The sequence below is a fragment of the Rhinatrema bivittatum genome, chromosome 3, assembly GCF_901001135.1.
Source record: "Rhinatrema bivittatum chromosome 3, aRhiBiv1.1, whole genome shotgun sequence".
Lineage (NCBI taxonomy): Eukaryota > Metazoa > Chordata > Amphibia > Gymnophiona > Rhinatrematidae > Rhinatrema > Rhinatrema bivittatum.
The window spans coordinates 39011152-39032521 of NC_042617.1; positions in this window are offsets into that span (position 1 = coordinate 39011152).

The following is a 21370-nucleotide window of genomic DNA, read 5'->3' on the forward strand; positions in this document are numbered from 1 at the left end:
TTTACTTACAGTCTGCAATACAGCTGTAATTAGGACATTGAGAAACTCTGTCAGCACATTGCACATTTTCATTTTTTTTTGGCTTCGCTGTTCTTATTCTCTGATAAGCTTTCACTGCTGTAACCTAGATTAGAACAATGGATGTATTATGTGATGGGCTGTATTACTGCAGACTCGCGAATTCCTTTCCAGAACTGCAAGTCCCAGCAGCCTCTCCTGCAGAACATGGGAGAAGTTTCACGAAAGTTCCAGGGTGTCTAGGGAGGGGGTCAGTAGCCCCCTTCAGCCGGAATATGCTTGCTCAGCAATGCTTAGAACGCATGTGTAAAAGATAAGAACTGTAAAGTGCATAAGAGTCTGCTCCTGGATGGGAGGGGCATGCAGTTGTACTGAGCCTTTGTCTTAGCCTGCATCTTGCTGGCAATAAAAGTCTATCTTTATACGTATCAGTTGTCTGGGACCTCCTTACTGACTAAAAAGAGACGGTTACACTCCTGCTGAGAAACAAACAGAGAAAGAGAAAGAGAGGGAGTGTTGCGATCCTGGGCCGTGCCCGGGATCCCCACTCAGCACGCGGACCCGCCCCGACCGCGGGAAATCCCCTCTGGCCGTCCAGGCCCGAGACGCGCCGTCCAGGCCCGAGACGCAGCCTACCGCAGCGTCCTCCCTGCGAGGGAGTTGCCGATGACGATCCGCTGCTGGCCCCGCCCCCTAGGAGATTTAAAGGGGCCAGCACGGGAAACCTGAAGACAGCCTCCTGATGACGTCAGACGCTGCCGGGTTATTAAACCCGGCAGTCCCAGTTAACCCTCGCCTTGCAACGAGGTTCACTCTTTGGAGTAGCTAGTTGTGCGTCCTGCTTCCCGCTTGTTCCTGACGTTTGATTCCTGGCTCCTGACTTTGCTTCGTTCTTCGACTCCGGCTTCAGCTTCCGTCCCTGGTTTTGGCATTCGACATCTGACTTCTGGCTCCCGACCTTGGCTTGTTCTGGATTTCGGCTTCGTCTCTCCCCACTGCCGCAGGTACTTCTTCTTCACCTGCCCGGAGGTTTCTCCTAAGCCCCAGTGGCTCGGGGCCTCATGGGCTTCCAAGAGTGAAGACTCTCCTGACCTCCTGGGTGCCATCTCATTGTCAGATACCTCGGCAGGCTGCTCTTCTGATCCTTGGTCGCATAGGATCCACCTAAGACCAAGAGGCCCGGGTCACTACGGGCTCCTCCTGGGGGGACCTCGGGCTTCCAGTGGTGAAGCCCTCTTCGAAGTCTCTCCTCAGCGCCGCTTCCCAGCTGCGACGCCCACTGTGGGGTTCCACAGCATTACAACTGCCGTCTCAGCCAGCCCAAGGGTCCACGATCCTAACAGAGAGAGAGAGAAAACCTCTTTATAAAGCTTGCCTAGTAATCAACTATTTATACCACTATAGGAGGGTCATCTAGTAACTTGAGGTGAGGTTTTGGTGGTGGACTAGGTTTTTGGGGCGTTTTCATGCACAGTCAGACGTACAAACAGCACAGTACACATCAGTCAAGATTTGATGTGATAGTGCCATCAAGCTAGGGCGAGAGAATATTGAAGAAATCTCATCTTTGTGTATCTTTCCTCATTCCAAATCACATCCAATCTTCACTGATGTGTACTGTGCTGTTCGTATGTCTGACTGTGCATGTAAAACTGGCCCCAAAAGCCTAGTCCACCACCAAAACCTCACCTGGAGTTACTAGATGATCCTCCTATAGTGGTATAAATAAATAACAATTATGTGTGCGACCCTAGAGGTTCTCTCTCTCTCTCTCTCCACCGCAAATTCATTTTGGGCATATTGCACAGCTTAACGCCAGGAAAAAAGGCGTAGTTATTTCTGGCATTTAAAAACATGCATTACGCTATTGCACGCAGTGTACAAAGCAGGCAGGTGGCCACTTTGTGGATGCTGTGGCTGTCAGTACATTACTAATGCACACAGATCAGAGCAATATCTTTCATCTGTGCTGTGTGCACTAGTGTAAAACAGGAAAATAGTGCATTATCTCTGTGTATAGTTCACCTTGACACAGGCTGATGCAGTATAGTGCACATGGCTTTACAGGCGCTTGGATGCATGTTTTTGGACGCATGTCAAAAACTCCTCATGCAATAAGGGGATTAGCACATCCAAAATGCATGTCCAAACCAGCGAGAAGCTAATAGTGAATCACATGTAAATTCATGTTGATGAGGCTATTAGCTATTACACCCAATGCAAAAATAAATAAATAATAAATTGTGCCCCCGATGTGCACATTTTTACTCTCAAAAAATAATGCTTGCCCCAGTCAGAGGAACCAAAAAAAGGAGAACCGAAAAAAAAATAATAATAATAAAAAAAAATTGTCACCGGCAGTCAGGTTAGGAAAACGGATGCTCAATAATAAGCATTTTCATAACCCGTGACCAGCAGTCATCCACTATATGTAATGAGACACAGCTCACAAAGGAGGAAACGGGGTGATGTTCAGCCTTAGTATCCTAGGGAAAAAGGCAGGAGGCATCTAACATGCTGACCAGGAGCATTGGTGAAATGATTGCCTAGACGATCAGTCCCTGCAGTTAGTGGAGAACATGGGTTTTGAGTGTTTGCTGTAAGCGCCAAACTAAAGGACCACCTTTAGTGGGAAGGTCATCCCCAGCCTGTAGAAGCAGTGCCGTAGTCATATCCAGGTGCTGCTGGCCAAGGGAGAGGGGAGCAGTGTGCATTTTACTAGCAACATCTGGACAGTTACAAACGCTTCACACTCTTTTCTCTCTCTGATGGCACGCTGGTGGGACCTGGCTGAGGCAGGGGCAGGCAGCAGCTCGACAGGTGATAGAGTATCGGTGCTGCAGGAGGGCTCTGATGCACACATATCTGATAGACACGGCCCATACTTTGAACAATATTTTAGCAGAAAAACACTGGAGCACCGCTTGCACTCAAAGAATATATATCAATGTCCACGACAAGTGCAAGAATAAGTTAGATTCCTGGTCAGTTATCTTTTTATTCAGGCGACTCCTCAATTCAAGCACAGACCCTTGCATGATCGCCTATGCTGGAAGTGGTGATTCTTTCCAGGCAGCATGGCTTTGGCATGTTACAGTGGAGGAGGAAGTACTGGGGCTCGAAGACAGGGTGCTGTTCCTGCTTGCACTACTGTCTGTTGTGCCAGCTGTTAGTATTTCCTCCTGTGTCCCTCCTCTGCCTCAACCTCTGGCACGCTTGTTTACAGACCTTCTCGGTAAGCATGCTTTTCACATGTGACAGACTGTTGAACTGGAGGCAGGGCGAGCCGAGCCTCCCTTTCACATGGGAATCACATAATGTAGTGTGAATGTATATGTTGTATATGTTGTTTTTGGTGAGAGGTCCTAGTCTGTCATCTGCTTTTGCAAAAGGTTCAGACAGCACAGCACTTCAGCTGTCATTCCTCTTCCTGTTTAAAGCCCTGCAGCTTTTCCTCCAGGATGTTCTCTATAGGGATGCCATAACTCAAGGTGGCACTTCTGGCACTCAGCTCCCCCGTGGCATCCTTAAAGGGCTTCAGGATTTTCACCAGCTATACTTCCCAATCATGATGCTCTAGTCTAGAGGACACTACACACCTATTTCCATTTCCTGAGATAAATCATGAAGGAGTATCTACTACTCCACTAACCTCTGCAGCATCATGTAGGTGGAATTCCACCGGGTGCCCACATCTTGAATGAGATCCTTGTGAGGCATCTCAAAATCATCCTGCTTTTCTTGGAGAAACTGCCCCATTTTCACACTTCTGTGGAAGTGCCCAACTGTTCTCCTGCACTTCTCCATTAACTCCTACGGATAGATATTCTCTTGGTCTGTGGATCCCAGCCCCAGGGCATCCCTCACTACTAGGTGCAGAGTGTGAACAAAGCATCATACACCCTGATATCCCTCATTGGATATTGCCTTTAACATGTTTAAGCCATTATCAATCATGGAGAAATCTGCGTTTCAACTTCTGACTCTCTAGTTCAGCTGCCAGCTCTCCAGCATCTCTCTAATGGCTGCTAAAATATTGTCAACGTCCACAACAAGTGCAAGAAAAAGTTAGATTCCTGGTCAAAAGTTTGGCTGTAACAGTTATCTTTTTATTCAGGCAACTCCTCAATTCAAGCACAGAATCTTGCCTTCATGCTTGATGGAAATGCTAGTGTTCCTCAAAATCAATTTGATTTTGCTTGGCTTTTCAGATTTGCCGTGAGAGTGGCAAGCTGAATGAAAGCAATTTGAAGGCCTTGTTGGGGCAAAGTGGTACCAAGAGTGGGATGAATAACTCAAGGCACTGTGACAGGACAAAGCAAGCCAAAAAGAGGCTTCAACATGCCAAGGCACTGTGAGGGAAGCAAAGATGCACCAACAGTGTCGAGAATAATGTAAGGTTCCAAAAAGAGAGGCAAAGGGCATCAACAACAGTGGCCTGAAAGGTCAAAGGCACATGAGAGGAGAAAAGGAATACCAACAGTGGCAGGAACCTCCCAAATCACACTGAGAAAGGAAAAGACGTACCAACAGCGGCATAAACACCCCAAGGTGCCATGAGAGGAGAAAAGCAGCACCAACAGTGGTAGGAACATCCCAGGTCATCATGAGAAGGGCAATGAAATCAAATGAAAATGATCTATTTTAGTTCAGATTACCTAGTCATTCCCAAAGAATGCACATCCCTATCATAGACCTGGAATGGGAAGCCCCCATGGCAAGTAGGGTTCTGATTCTTTTCATATATACTGCTGTGACAGAGTGCTCTATAGAAATCCAACACCTTAATAAACCGGTCCCAGCAGTCTGGGCCTGGTCCCCCTTAATATAGGGCATTCTGAGTACAGGGCATCTCTTCTGAGCAGGAATAAAGTATAGGCTCAGAGGAGAGCAATACAGGCCCTGGTGAGAAGGAGAAGGCAGCTCTTTATGACATAACTGACCTACTGAAGCTTTTTGCTGTTATACTGCAAGGTAAGCAGTCTTATATTCTATTTGTGTGTAAAGAATAAAGTTGTGCAAGAGGAAAACTGGAGTCCAGACTGTACTTTTGTCCTGTAGCCAGCCATAGACCGCTCGTGCTCTGTGACATATGGTGTGAGAAATGGGATTTTTTGCACTTAAGGGCTGCACAGACAGAAGTCCAAGCCTCATAGTAATGTCTGAAAAGAGAAGAGTTGTTGAACATAAGAAGTTTCCATACTGGGTCATCAAGCCCAGCATCCTGTTTCCATCAGTGGCAAATCCAGGTTACAAGAACTTGGCAAGTACCCAAACACTAAGTAGATCTCATGCTACTAATGCCAGTAATGGAAGTGGCTATTTCCCAAGTCAACTTGATTAATAGCAGGTAATGGATTTCTCCTCCAAGAACTTATCCAAACGTTTTTAAACTCAGCTACACTAACTGCACTAATTCCAGAGCTTAATTGTGCATTGAGTGAAAAATAATTTTTTCCAATTTGTTTTAAATGTGCTACTTGCTAACTTCATGGAGTGCTCCTAGTCTTTCTATTATCCAAAAGAGTAAATAACCGATTCTCATTTACTCATTCTAGACCTTTCATGATTTTATAGAGCTCTAAATTATCACCCCTCAGCCATCTCTTCGCCAAGCTGAACAGCCCTAACCTCTTTAGCTTTTCCTCATAGGGGAGATGTTCCATCCCCTTTATCATTTTGATCGCCCTTCTCTGCACCTTCTCCACTGCAACTATATCAGCACTGAAAGGAAGAGAGAAGTTCTGAGAAAGTGTTTGCTCCAAGCATTGCACAGAGAAACACTAACGTAAATCGTATGAAGAAAAAAAAAAACCTGCAGAGGTCTTTTCTTTTCCTGGAGCCTCACACAACCACACCCAGTTTGGCAATTGGCCAAGTGGGCTATCCCCGCCTCCAGTGTCAGGGGCCAAGCCGTGAGTAAGGACTGGAGAGGCCAGCGGGTTTTTTTAAAGTTCCCTTTCTCTGGAGAGTTACGTTCAAAGGTTTATTTTCTACGAGGCAAAGAATGAAAAGAAGCCAAAGGGCTTAGGAGGAGTGCACGACAATGTACTTCTGCATTGTGGGAGTTCCCCACTCTCGAGAGCCAGGGGAGAGGGAGAACGTGAGCCTCAAGGTCTAGCAGCTGGAGAGGTCAGCCAGGTTACTAGGGACAGAATGTCCACTGCCAAGAGTCCAGGTCAGGCAGATAGCTAAAAGGCCTAGAGCGACTGGACAAGGAGGATCAAAGACTCCTGGAGGAGTTAGATGAGTTGCTGGCCGACTGCTCCCATGTGTGGAGGGAACTCTGTGTTCCAGAAACCCTGGAGGGCCTGAAAGCAGGGGAAGCGTAGCAGCCCTCTGAGATGCCTGATTGGAACTGTCACCTCCCAAAGCACGAAGGCTGGGAGCTAGATGACTCGCTGGCAGAGATGTCCGGTGAGCTGACCAAGTTGTGACAAGGGCCAGAGGAATGCAGCAGAAAAAAGGCTAAGCGGGGTGCTGCAGAGAGGCCTGAGGTCAGCACTCTAGGAGGTCCCAAAGAAGGCCCTGTAGAGCACCCAAATGCCAAAAAGAGCCCTGGAGAGGGCAACACAGACTGCCCAGAAGGGGGCAGTACCAAGTGGCCGGTGAGAAGCAGTATCAATGAGCCTGAGACAGGTGCTAACAAGGGACCAGAGAGCCTAGAAATTACTCTGCTGGAGCAGATAGCAGAGAAAAAGCCAGAGGAATAGGAGTCCTATGCACTGTTGCGAACAGCAGGGCAGCACCCTTCTAGTATTGCTCTCCATTCACCGAGGGCGGTGTGGCACAACAAGCCAAGGGGATAAAGCCAGAACAAGAGGTCAATATTGAAGCGCTGGTGGAGATTGGGAGCCCAGAGGTCCAGCAGATGGAGAAGAAGCCAGGCCTGTTTGGGGAAAAGTGGCCCGCTGCCCGTCAGCAAGAGGAAGAGACGAAGAAAGCCAGGACTGGCAAGAAAATGAAGTTCTTGGGAATACAGCTCTGAGAGGTCAAAATGCCAGTAGAAGCTGGTGAAATGGACATTTCGGGGAATTGAACTCTGAAGTTAACCAGGGAAGGTCTCCCAGAGAACGATGAGTGCTTGAAGAGCTTTAAGGAGGCCTCATATAAAAACTCAAAAGGTTGGGGAAGGGTTATATCCCCAGTGAGAAGTAGAGATGTGAATCCTTTCCGGTATCGTGTTCGTATAACCGCGGGAAATCTTTGTTTCCCGCAGTTCTCACTGCTTTTTTTTTTTGGCTGTCCCGAGCCGAAAAAAACCCAACCCACCCCAATCCTTTAAATCTCCCGCCCCCCCCCCCCCCCCCAAAAAAAAAACTTTCCTAAAGTACCTGGTGGTCCAGCGGGGGTCCCGGGAGCGATCTTCCGCTCTCAGGCTGTCGGCTGCCAGTAAACAAAATGGCGCCGATGGCCCTTTGCACTTACCATGTGACAGGGGCTATCGGTGCCAATGGCCGGCCCCTGTCACATGGTAGGAGCAATGTACGGCTGGCGCCATTTTGTTTACTGGCAGCCGACGGCCCTAGAGCGGGAGATCGCTCCCGGGACCCCCGCTGGACCACCAGGTACTTTAGGAAAGTTTTGGGGGGGTCGGGAGGGTGGGGGATGCTAAATAATTAGATTTAAAGGGTTGGGGTGGGTTGGGGTTTTTTTTTTCTGCGCGCCCTTTCTTCCCCCACCCCAAAACGATAAGAAAACCACATGAAAATTTTGTGGGGTTTGCTTTCGGGGGACCCCCCAATACTTGACAGATTAGAAAATATCGCACAATATTTTCATCCGTCAGAAAAAACAATTCACATCCCTAGTGAGAGGAAATTGCTCTTCATACAGAGAATCCCCAGTGGGTAAAGAGCTGGGCATTGCAAAGTTTGGAACCCCGTATCCTAAAACAGGCAGGAATGAGATTAGGAAAGGGGTTGTCCCGGGTGGAGAGAGGATCCAGCAGTCTGGGCCTGGTCCACCTTAACACAGAGCATTCTGGGTACAGGGTGTCTCCTCTGAGCAGGAATAAAGGGTAGGCTGAGGCGAGAAAGAGAGGCCCTGGCAAGAAGGAGAAGGCAGCTCCTTATAACATAACTGACCTACTGAAACTCTTTTGCAGTCTTATATTCTGTTTGTGAGTAAAGAATAAAGTTGTGGAAGAGGAAAACTGGAGTGCAGACTGCACTTCTGTCCTGAAGCCAGCCATAGACCGCTCCTGCTCTGTGACAATTGTTATATCTGTTGCTATGGCTTTCACTCGAGTCACCATATAGTAACATATGTTTTAGATTACCACACAGAAAAGTAATTAATTGTATTATTCCTTTGACAGATTGAGTTTTTAATTTATTACATTGGTTTTTTTTTTTTTTATCTTGGAAACCTTCTCAGCAGGTTTACACTTGTAGCAGGTATTCATTAATAATGGCATTATGGCATTCAGTTTAACGCACTAAATATGAATGTTTATGCCTTAATTGGCATTTGCATAGGTGGTGTAACTCATATCATTAAAAAATGAATTTATAGTATAATTTCATCTGCAATTACAGGAGACTGACCACAGCTGCGGTTTATTTTGTCCAGGTAATAAATATTTAGATTTGTGACTTTCTCTTTTGGTGTGCAAGTCTCTTGCAATTAGTCCTGATCAAAATAATCCCGTGCAGCTGCCTTTTGGCTCTTTGCAACCACTTGGGACGTTAAGGATTTTCAGTCTCAGCCAGGTGCATGCAGTTTCTAAATCTAATTCATGTCAGCTGCAGAAATGCTCTGAATGCCTCCGATCAGCTGCTGGCTTGCCAGAGGGTGTCACTGCAGTACATGGGAATTGCTACCAGGTTGGAGTTTCCTGGGAGCAAACCCATGAAAACAGTCCAAATAATGCTCAAATAGAGACTGCCCCCGGTTTCTTGTGGTGGGACTATACAGAGATGGATGCATGCAATGTAGTACAGTGTTTAGGGCTGTAACTGCCATTCTGTGCAGATTACCCTAGTGCTTAATTACCATCCTGTCGCCACTAGGATTCCTCCGTGTTTATCTCATTCCATTTTGGATTCCATTTACATCTTTTGTCACCACTACCTCCTCCGGTAGGGCATTCCAGGCGTCTGTTACCTTTTTCGTGAGAAAATATTTCCTGGTGTTACTCCTGAGCCTTCCTCCTTGGAGATTTCTGTCATGATGGGATTGTTGCCTGCAGCAGTTATAAGCATATAGACCCAGTTCACTTTGTATGGAACCCAATATTTTGACAGAGCTCTGTTTTTTACAGTGGCCATCTAACTTTTCTTTAAAACACTGTTCTGTTACTCAGTGCAGAGCTAACTTTATAGCCGATGTTAGTTTATTCTATTTATTTATTTATTTATTTATTTATTTGATTTTTATTTGACTGACACCATCATGTTTAGTATTGCTACTACTACTACTACTACTATTACTTATTATTTCTAAAGTGGAAATAGATGTAGGCACTGGCAGTGCTCCACAGATATGCTGTACATAAGAGACAGTCCTGGTTCAATGGAGCTTACAATATAGTCAGGACAAGCAAGCATGGAAAACAAGAGTCCACGGAAATTTATTTATTAAAGAGAAGTTTTTAAGAGTTGAAAGCAGCCAGACGGAGCATGATGCAACAAATCAGGAAACCTGCTCTAAGTGTAACCCCTGTGTTAGGGTCCCTCTGGGGCCACACCTCAAATCAAATCTTAGATGTTGCTATCCATCCCTAAAGTTATTTAATCTGAGTGTCCATGATTCCGTGACAGGGGAGAAGTTTAGATCTTACTCACACATTGCACTCTCCTTCTGAGCACAGCAGTAATAATCACACTGGACTTGAGGTAGTTTCCAACCCAATTTTACTGATAGTTGATAGGAATTGATAAAGTCTCTTTACAGCTTGTAATAGTTACATTGTCCAGCTTCACAATTTATGGTTCAAGTAAATTTGTAAACTCTTCTAAGTTATTTGAGTGGCTATATGAAACCAATTGTCAGCCTTTTGACTTAGTACATTTATTACTGTGAAGTAGTTTTAAGCTTCCTTCCCAATTATTAAATGAAAAAGTGGTCTTCAATTTAAATGTTATTGCAAAGTCCCAATTTCATACCTTTCAATCCTGTTTTCCAAACTCATGGAAGAAAGTGGACGACGGTACCCTGACTCCTCTTTTTGCCCAGGTCTCAATTCCTGAGACCCCAGAGTCCTTTCCTAGGCAAAACAACCAAAAAAGATCGCCCCCCCACCCCAATCCCAGCAAGGTCAACTAAAAATTCCACAAAGTAAAATGGTGACCTAGGCTTCCATAGGCTGGGAACTCACCATTTACAGCCCCCATATGGGGGAGCTAATCTTACTCTGAAGCAAACTCTCTTCTCTCCCATGCTCAATGGATCATTCCTTCTGGTAGAGATCCTTTAGGTTCTCCACGTAAGCATATGGCGCACAAGGTAGATAGCACAGAGTTGGGAGTTGGCGGTGGAAGAGAAGGGCACAGATAAGAGTGACTTGCTTGATGAAAGGAGAAAGGGTATAGGGAAAGAGAGTCAGAAACCCTAAAACGTACTGATCTTTACCCCCTTAACCCAGTTATATTTTCCTAAATGCATCTGTCTTTGAATGCACACATTGTATCTAAATGTCTCTCTAGGTTAAAATCTGTAGGTATGTCTACCTCTGTTTTCATTATTTATTTATGAGTGTCTAACCTGTAAACCATTATGAATTAGTGATTCTCACGTAGAACGACGGTATATAAAACACACAAATACATAAATAAGGGAAAATAGGTGATGAGAAGCTGCAGAGTGATTGCATTTGTAGGTGAGAAAAAGAAGCTTGAACTATATATCGAAGTGGATGAGGATTTAATGCAGAGGGTTTACATGGCCATAGCAACGCTAAGTCAAAGGGACCCGGTATACTCATATAGACAATATACTGTAAATTATATATTTCTGACTTCAGATTCACTTCCATTCTGTGTATTGGAAACTCAAGAACTTTCTGACAAGAATAGTTAGCAATAGGTTCATTTGAGTCTTTCGTGTTTTTACCCTATTTCAGTGCTGTCTCTTAAGAGAGTCTCCTAAATATGGGATCCTTATCTGGCATTTCCACAGATTGTACTGCAAGTAGCTATGGTTCCACTGATTTTAATGACATCACAGATCAGGTTGCTGTGTAATCCCATGGGATAATACACAATGCCAGAATTCTGTGAAAGGGCCTCTTTCCTTGTTTTAAAGACAAATCCATTTCCACAAAAGGGGAATGGTATAATCCAGGGATCAGCAACTCTGGTCCTTGAGTGTCATAAACAGGTCAGGTTTTCAGGTTATCCACAATGAATATGCATGAGATATATTAGCATGTACTGCCTCCATTGTTTGCAAATATATCTCATGCATATTCATTGTGGATTTCCAGAAAAACAGAGCTATATGCAGCACTTCAGGTTTGGAGTTGCCTACTCCTGGTGTAATCTGTACAATCTTTTGCACCCTTCTGGTTTAGCCAGAAGTGAGTCCATCCAGTAAGAGGCGTAGTGAGAACCCTAGAAAAGTCACCAGATCTAAGGACAGAAGCAAGAGAGAGAGATAGAGATAGTGGTTTAAAACTGGCAGAGGACTAATTCCCTGGCTTCACCACTATGCTAGAGGAATCAGGAGGAAGTCTGTGAAGCTTTAATCATTTCCTGCTGTGCTGTAAAAGCAGGACTCTCCAGTGTGGATCTACCACCAACAGCAGGAGGGATTCCTGGGAACTGGGACCATAGAGGGGCCATGTGAGCATTTTATTTATTTATTAAAAATACTTCTGTTCCGCCTATAATAAACTTGTTAACCTAAGCGGATTAGAAAATCAACATAAAACAATGTTAAGACAAACCACAATAAAAAATAAAATATTAAAATTAGTCAGAAAATACTTCAGTAAATAAAACTGCTGTAACATACTTACAAACGGGCTGATACAGTAAAAATCGCGGGAGAGCGGGCGAGCGCCTGCTTTCCCAGCACGCGCACAGGACACTCTCCTGTGCGTGCGATACAGTAATTTAATTTATTTAAATTAGGGCCGGCGGTAAAAAGAAGCGCTAGGGACACTAGTGCATCCCTAGCACCTCTTTTCGGACAGGAGCGGCGGCTGTCAGCGGGTTTGACAGCCGCCGCTCAATTTTGCCAGCGTCTGTTCTCGAGCCCGCTGACAGCCACGGGTTCAGAAACCGGCCACCAGCAAAATTGAGCGTCCAGTTTTCAACCCGTGAGCCGCGGGCCTATTTCAATTTTTTTTCTTTTTTTTTTACTTTTTTAACTTTCGGGACCTCCGACTTGATATCGCCATGATATTAAGTCAGAGGGTGCAAAGAAAAGCAGTTTTTACTGCTTTTCTGTGCACTTCCCTGGAGCCGGCAGAAATTAACGCTTACCTTTGGGTAGACACTAATTTCTTAAAGTAAAACGTGCGGCTTGGCTGCACATTTTACTTACTGAATCGCGCGGGAATACCTAATAGGGCCATCAACATGCATTTGCATGTTGCGGGCGCTATTAGGTTTGGGGGGGTTGGATGCGCGTTTTCGATGCGCTATTACCCCTTACTGAATAAGGGATAAAGCTAGCGCGTTGAAAACACGCGTCCAATTGCAGGTTAACAGTGCACTCCGCTGCGAAATGCACTCCGCCGCGAAATGTTTATGTTTTGACTTAAAGAGGCCACCAATATGGAGCTTAAACTGGGAAAAGCCCTAGAAAAGTGGATAATGGCCAGACAGCAGCAAGCAATTGGAACCTTCCGATGGGCTGAGTCGCTTTCTGGATTTCGCCTACGCTATCCCTGGGCAGATACCCTTGCAAGCTGAGAAGCTTGTGAAAGCAACAGACGTGAAGACGCTGGGAACATCACCTCCTAAGAGTATAAAAAGAGGAGGGAAGGTTCTTGTGTGTGTTGAACTAACGCACGGTTATGTAAAATGAGGTCAACTTAAAAATGTTTCTCTCTCCCCTGTTTCAAATTTACTGCTTGTGATTGGACAAGGGGGCAGAGCTGATGTCATAAGACACATCTTGCTTGCTTCTCTCTCCCTCTCTGTCTCTCTCTCTCTCGCCCTCCCTCCCTGTTTGCTGCTTTCAGTTTCACTTTCTGTCTGCACTGCAACTGTGCTGCAGCTACTAAAGAGTCTATGCTTTCTTGGTTTGCATAGACGCTTTCTTTCCCAAATAAATAGCAAACATTTCTCTTGGAACTTGCTTTGAAGTGGCATGTGCATTCTTTCTTCTGGAATACTTTCTTCCAGCACACAGAGGCTGGACCGCGGCCTCCAACAATAAGAGGGACAGAAAAAGAGGCATGTAAATAATTGATTTAATGGAAGCGCTCTTCTTTTCTGAACTGCAGCTCCAGAATCATTCTCAACTAATAAATGTACCAGATCTCGGGAACGCAAAGCTTGATGTGAAGTGGGTATTTGTATTGTGAGTAAGAGATGTGAAGTGTTTTCTCCACCAGAGGGCCTTGAAGATAACTCATCCCCTTCTACTATAAAGAGCTCTGAGCCTGGTGCCGATCCTCATGAGCAAGCGCCAGCTGTATTTTTAAAAGCCAGCAAGATACTATCCAGCAAAAGGCACGGCATGAACTAAAGGACTCACATAAGATCTCAAGCATAAGTGGAAATGAAAACAGAGAATGCGCTGCTACACTGTTGGTTTTTGGTGCATGTACCAACCAAGACTCCCTCTGTTATGGAAGTCTCTGTTTAGTGGACCCTTGGGCCGACCTGCTGGAGGCTTGGAAAGGTGGTCAATGTCTCTAGTGTATAGCAGGTCGGGAGGCAGATGTTCAGGCAGGACGTAGATACTCTTCACCCTGGAAGCTGGTGCTCCCCCGGGAGGAGCCCATAGGAGCCCAACCGCTGGGACTTAGGTGGCTTCACCCTTGGAAGCCGAAGCCCCCCCGGGAGGAACCCGTAGGGACCCGGCCTCTGGGACTTAGGCGGGTTGTGGATCAGGACAGGTAACTGGAACCAGACTAGGACACTAGCAATACTGTAACTGGGCTCGGGTTCTGGAACCAGGCAGGGACTGTAGCAAGCAGGCAGGAACCAGGCAGGAACTGTAGCAGGAACGGAGCGACGAAGCAAGGTGAGTCACTCCGGGGCACAGCGCAACAGGAAACCGGGAGGCTAACCCGTTGCAAGGCAAAGACTGGATGGCCGCGGCCGGCTTATCAAGGCCGCGGCGTCTGACGTCAGAAGTTGGGCGGAGTCACCACTGGCGGGAAACGGCCTAGAAAAGCGCCCAAGTGGCGCACACGTGCGCCTAGGAGCCAGGCATCCATGGGAGGGCTCGCAGCGGCACAGCCCCAGCGGGGACGCCGCCAACCAGGCCGCAAACCAGGCCTCTGGAAATGGGAGCCGGTCCGAGGGCCAGAAACGCAACACCCTCTGAGATGTGAGGGGCGACCACCGCCCCCTTTCTTTCTGCCAGGCATGTGCCAGTTTCCCTGCAGTTTAACCCGCAGGATCATTGGAACATGCCTGGCAGGAAGAAAGGTGCTGGTGGACTCCCACGCACTTTAGAAGGGACACTGGTACTGACTACCTCTCCTGAAAGATAATCCAAAAAGTATATGTTAATAGTGCTGTTATCTAGGTTAGGACCACATGTTGATTTAGAGCTGCTGTGGATGCATGTAAGGATATGGGTGGTGATCATAGAGGGTGGTAATGCCCTGAAATGGACATTTTTTGGAGCCATGTTTGTAGTTTGGCATCATCACCCCTGAAGAAGCTGCTGCGAAACACATTGGGTGTTCTTTGTTGCTGATTTTGATTCCTCCCTTTATATATGAATGCCTTGGATTGTGCCACCGATTTTTCATACCAACCTGGATACCAACCTTTTGGACATTTAGTATTATGTGTGCTTGGTGAAGTATTTTGTTTTGTGAACTGCCAACTAGAAGATGTTCTGGTTTGTGTCAATGGAGCCTATTTAAAGTTTTTGCTAAAGATCATGAATGAACGATGAATAGAGGAAAGTTTTATTAGCTGGATTTAAACTTGGTGCACAAGCAGTATTGAATAGTGCTATTTACAATGAATGGAACTTTTGGTTTTTTTTGTGTGGTATGAGTGTTTGATTTTGGTTGCAAGTGTTTCTGGGCTGTTTGTTTTTTGGTATTGAATTTGAATTTTGATTTTTTATAATCAGTTTTCTATTAAAATTTAAATTTATGTTAAGTTTATATTTTATTGATTTGATGATTATTTGTGTGTATCTTTTTCTTTAATGATATTTCTATGTTAGATATATTTTTTGACCCCTTTAGTTACTTTAGTCTACTAAATTAGTGGAAAAATCCCCAGGGAATTTTGAATGAAGACTCATTGGCCCAAGCTATAATTTAGCAAGATAAATGGCTAAATATGCCAAATTTGTCAAACAGATAATTTTTCAATTATCCGTCTAAGTAGCTTTTGAATATGGACCTCCAGATCCCTAAATTTAGGCCTGCTATTCATGTGCCTAGATTTAGACTCCTAACGGGCCGATACAGTACAGTGAGCTCCGACAGAGCGCACTGTTAACCTGCCATTGGACGCGCATTTTTCCTTACCCCTTATTCAGTAAGGGGCGGAAAACGCGCGTCCAACCTGCTGAACCTAATAGCACCCTCAACATGCAAATGCATGTTGATGGCCCTATTAGGTATGCCCGCGCGATACAGAAAGTAAAATGTGCAGCCAAGCCGCACATTTTACTTTCAGAAATTAGCGCCGACCCAAAGGTAGGCGTTAGTTTCTGCCGGCACCGGGAAAGTGCACAGAAAAGCAGTAAAAACTGCTTTTCTGTGCACCCTCCGACTTAATATCATAGCGATATTAAGTTGGAGGTCTCGTAGGGTAAAAAAAGGAAAAAAAAAATTGAATTCAGCAGGCGGCTGTCCGGTCGAAAACCAGATGCTCAATTTTGCCGGCGTCCGGTTTCCGAGCCCGTGGCTGTCTGCGGGCTCGAGAACCGACGCCGGCAAAATTGAGCGTTGGCTGTCAAACCCGCTGACAGCCGCTGCTCCAGGCTAAAAGGAGGCGCTATGGACGCGCTAGTGTCCCTAGCGCCTCCTTTTGCCAGTTTTTACTGCCGGGCTTCATTTAAATACTGAATTGCGTGCACAGGCGAGTGGCCTGTGCGCGCGCCGGGAAAGTGGGCCTGCGGACTTTAATGAATTGGCCCGTAATTCTGACAATCAGTGCTGACCTCCTAACTTTGTGCTCCACCCTAATTCCACCCCTGTAGCCACCCTCTTTTTAGAGCCCTAAATATAGGAGTCCAATGAAACTGGGAGACTAAATTTAGGAACTCAGCCCTAGTACATTTTCAAAAGGGCAAATTTAGAAGCCTAACTCAAAAGTTAACTACCGAAACCCTTTACAAATTGTCCCTTCAGGCCCCTAAGTTTAGCTGAACTTAGGTACTTAAGTTAGGCTCCTAAATTTAGTCACTCAGATGTCAGTATTTAAAGGATTTGCCTGGTTAGCTTTTGGAGTTAGCCGGACAAGGCCTGATGTTTGAACATTTTCCACCACTCCCTGCCTAAAGTTTCTCTGGGCAAATCATTGCCCACACTCACCTTTTGGGCACCTAAATGCACTCAGCCCAAGTCAGTTTTCAAAGGAGCAATGTTGGCACCTAATACCCAAAGTTAGGCATTTAAACCCTGAGAAAACTGACTTCCTTGCAGTTTACTCCTGAAATCACGTGCAAGAAGTCAACGCATGTTCTCGATGGCGAGCCTTCCACAATATTGCAGCTTTCAACTGTAGATTTAAAAATGAAAGCTCGTAGGGAATTTTTATTTTCTTTAATTTAAATTACTAAGAGGGAATGGTCTTCCAAATTTAAGTCTGTGACAGAAACGCCTACCTCATAATTGAGCCAAGTAGATATGTAAACTGAACTTCTTTCACATTTAATTGCATATCCAGATGCTTTTACCCTTGATTCTTTTCTCTGACCTTTCACTCGAAAGTCAATTTATCAGTCTACTTACAGCGTCTGAAGAAATCATCAATGCAGTAAAGCCAAGTCCTTTCTAAAATGATATTGCTAAAAAGATGGCAACGATACCACTTTCTTTTGCTGCCAGGAGTCGTGCGACATTTGCCAGCAAGGTTGGAATAAATTTCTTTTTTTTTTTTTCACCGAAGGGACCACGTTGCCCAAGCCTTTCCTTTCATTACTGTGGGGACGTGCGGCCATCACACGCCCCCCTTGGGAAGAGCTCAGCAAAATGTGGCTTTGGTATTCTTGTCTCTACGTGACTGGTACATGATCCCTCTGTGCCTCTCCGGACAGCCTCTCTGCTTCCTTAACTCTTTAACATCTTGACTGTGAGATGAGCAAATGGAAGCGCGTGCCCAACCTGTGAAAACAAGCGTCAGAAGAGACATTTCATGGGATTGTACTTTTCTCACCTGAACTGCCTTGATGTAACAAAGATCCACGTGCTGGCAATGCCAACTGGACTAGAGTTTTAAGGGGGAGAAAGAAAGAAAACTGTGCTAGGTGTTCCTGTAGAAATAAATACACGAGCATTCATTAGAGACTGTGAGGCAAGGATGATAGACTGCAGCAGTCATGCTGTCCTATGAGTACTTTGTATCTGCTGGACTGCAGGCTCATTTTCAAAGGGAAACTCCCCAGGGAGTTTCCCTTTGAAAATGGGGCAAGCGCACACAGTGCGGGTACATGGAGGCAGTTGGAAAGCACAGGCCTGAAGGTACAGGGGTTTGAAAATGAAATTCTTTCGCACATGCTTTCACTGCCCCCCCCCCCCCCCCCCCCTAACCCTTCTGTGGAGAAAGCTATGCAGGCCACTTTTACATGCATAGGAGGTAAGGAGCGAGTTTTCAAAACACATTTTTTATGAGGGTAAATGTGTTTCCCCCGTCTGAAATCTTCTGAATATTTTGCCGAGGGCAAAGAGTGGCTGAAGCCGAGCAAACACAGTCTGTTGCCCTCTGCTGATTCATTCTCAACTTCTGGAAGCCGTGGAGGTGCGTCATCTCAGGACTGGGTCTCGCGTGCCCTCATGTTCCTGTTTCTTTCATAATCTGGCTTTTCCTTTACAAGGGCTGAATAATAAGGAAACTGAAAGAGGTGGCTTATAGAAAATCACGGCTGCTCTTCGGTGAAATACTGCACATTCCAGAGAATTTGCTCATGCCACTTCCTTCCCTGTGGGGCTGCCGCTTGACTTTCCCAAAGCCGATATTAATATCACAGGCCGTTATAATACAGTTATTTTCATGGAAGCCTGGGAGGAAGTCACGTGGCATTAATTGGTCCCTGGTGAGTCAAAGGCCTGCATTTAGCTTGTTGTTTTTACTCGCATAACCGGCAATGGAGTGGAAAAGCTGAGGAAGTAGCAGTGATTGTCCTGGATTATTTTTTTTGGTGATGAATCGCTAGTCTTCTTTTAATTAGAGGAACACATGTAGTGGAGAGGGCAAAGGCACAGGAAAACATAGGTGCACATCAGCACCTGCTGCAATATCACCTGCTGAAAGTTTCCAGGGCAATAAAACATCTTGGGGCCAATATTTAAATATAGACAGCTATGTAAGTGAGCCGGAATAAGGCTTATCTGATTAACTTATTTGGGATACTCAATGGCACGGCAACACCGCTGAATATACCTGCATAAGTATTAAAGTTAGCTGGATAACCTTATCTGGCTGACTTTAGACCTACTATGGGGCACGTCTAACTTATCCAGTTAACTTAACCAGTAAGTCTGAAAATCGCTACTTATCAGTCCAGTTACATCCACTACCTGCCCACTGACTATCTGGCTAACTACTTAGCTGGAAAACTAACTTAGCCGGCTAAATGGATTAGCCAGATAGTCAGTGGCCACCAATTAGCTGGATAAATCTAACTTCTCAGGCTCAGTGCTTTCGTTCTTATTCGAGTTGCTCTTATAAAACAAAATGAGCCTTCAGATAAGCAACACATCAGGCTTTGAATTGGTACGTTTCACCATTTTCACACAAGGGCACATTTATATTTCCTGCTTATGAAATATGGGTTTGTGCAATTTTCTATATATTGGAATGGACTAGAACGTGGAGAAGAGTGGGAAAGAGAGGCGGAAAAGATTCATCTTTGTGCACGCGTGGCGACCACATGGGTTTCCACCAGATGGCCCTAGAGCTCAATTAGACAGAGATAGCAGTGCAGGAGAAACCGTCCAATCAGCACCTCCCCCTGAGGATGGTCTGAGATAGATTGATCCCTGCCTAGAAGAGAGGGTCAAGTTAGTTTGCAGTGTGGCCTTTTGAGTCGGCTCTCTGAGTGTGAGGAGCTGGGGGGGTTTTGTCCCTATTTGGGTTGTGGCCTACACAACTAGGTTGGGTTTTGTTCACAAAGAGGAAATTCTGCAAAGTGCAATCTCTGCCTGGGAGGACCTTCCTCAGGTTTGGAGAAGAGACTTGTTTGGACTTTAAATAATTTTTGGATTTTTGGCTGAGGGTGAGACTCTGGATCCCCCTGTGTGAGGGACTTGCCCCCCCCCCCCCCCCCCCCCACGTATTTGGAGGCCAGGGAACAGAAGATCTGAGAGTCCCTCTCTGTCACACAAGGGGCTGCAGTAACTGCTTTCACCTCAGTGGAAGAGCAGGGAGTAAGAAGTGCTTTTTCCTGTTTATGGTTGTGAGGAGGTATGGCAGCCCTACTCCCTCACAGTGGAAGCAGGGCTGCCATAGCTAGGTTCCTGATCAGAGCTGGACCTTTCTTCAAGAGGGGTCATAACTGGTGAATCCAAGGAAAAGAAGCAGCATCGCGTTGAGAGGCCCAGAACTGGGGAACAAGGACGCAGGCATGGGGACATCTTTGGGACTCGGTTGGAAGTCAAACACCTGTATCGGGGCTTAATGGGTCCTCCCTTAGGATTTCCATGCCAGGTTGGGACACTTGCCCACTTCAGAGGAAGGAAGGGGTAAGCTACCTCCCAGGCAGTAGTACCCGGGACACTTATGCTGAGGACAGTGGGGAAGTACACGTTGTAAATACATAGCTGGAACACAAATGTACAAGGGAAATAATTTTCTATGTGATTGGACTTCTAATACTTCTGACAAATCCAAGAAAAACATTTATTTTCAATGCCCACCAAGTGTCCTGTCTCTTCCTCAGGGACAGTAACACAGAATCATAAATGTTTCACTTCCCTGCCGGGGCCTAAAAGGTTATCCTTTCCCCCCACGATGAAAGAATCCAGGCCTCGGGATAGAGGGAAATAGGGGAGGTGACGGAAGAGGTAGCACAAGATATATCAGGAAACAGTAAAGTCCACTAGAAAAGGGACCGAATACATATCTAGAAGTGCTATAGAAATGAGAAAGGGTAAGTAGTCAAACCCACCCATTATCTGTATTGCTCCCCAGTCTGACCTCAGTTCAATGTGCCTTTGAGAGCAGTGCTTAGAGACTCCTCCTCCATGGCAGCACTTGTGCTGTGCCTGCCTGCCCTTACCTTCTCTCTGATAGGCACAATAGAAAGTACTGGGGCAGCCAGGGTTGGAGGGGGTGGGGCCCAGAAGACATTTTTTTAAATGCAATTTTGGGGGGTGTGGCCCCGAAGACCTTTATTTTATTTTGAGCACTTTGGAGGGAGGGGGGCCATTGCTGCATGGAAGCCTATTTTTAAACTTTTAGGCAGTCAGCACTGCCTCGAATGGCGGCCCCGGGTTGAGCCGGTGGTCGTGTCTGCCTCCGCTCAGCCTTTTAACAAACTGCGTCATTTTTGTTTATTTATTTACTTGCCGGCACTTTAAATGTGAGGGCGGAGCCTCAGGACCCCCATTAGGGTCCTGTGGCTCCTACCTTACATTTACCGCATTTCAAACAGGTGTTGTTTTATCGCGGCTAACCCCTTTCTCGGTCAGCCACGATAAAATATTAACTTCAAATTGCTATTAATAACCTTCTTTGCATGCGTTTGCATTATTCATGCATGTAAATCACATACAAAGAAGGTCATTGTAATAGGGGAGGGTACCAGGGCAGGGACATGCAAAATATTGCATATATCATGTGATATCACCACGATAGTATTCTATTGCATGTTAAACAGTGTATATCGGTCAATATACGCTATTTAACACATGCCATTGGACAGGTCTAAATTAGCCGGATATAATTTATCTGGCTAAGTAGCACTGAATACAGTGCACTGAATACAGTGCTACACTAACTGCACTAACCATATCCCCTGGCAACAAATTCCAGAGTTTAATTGTGCATTGAGTGAAAAAGAATTTTCTCCGATTAGTTTTAAATGTGCTACA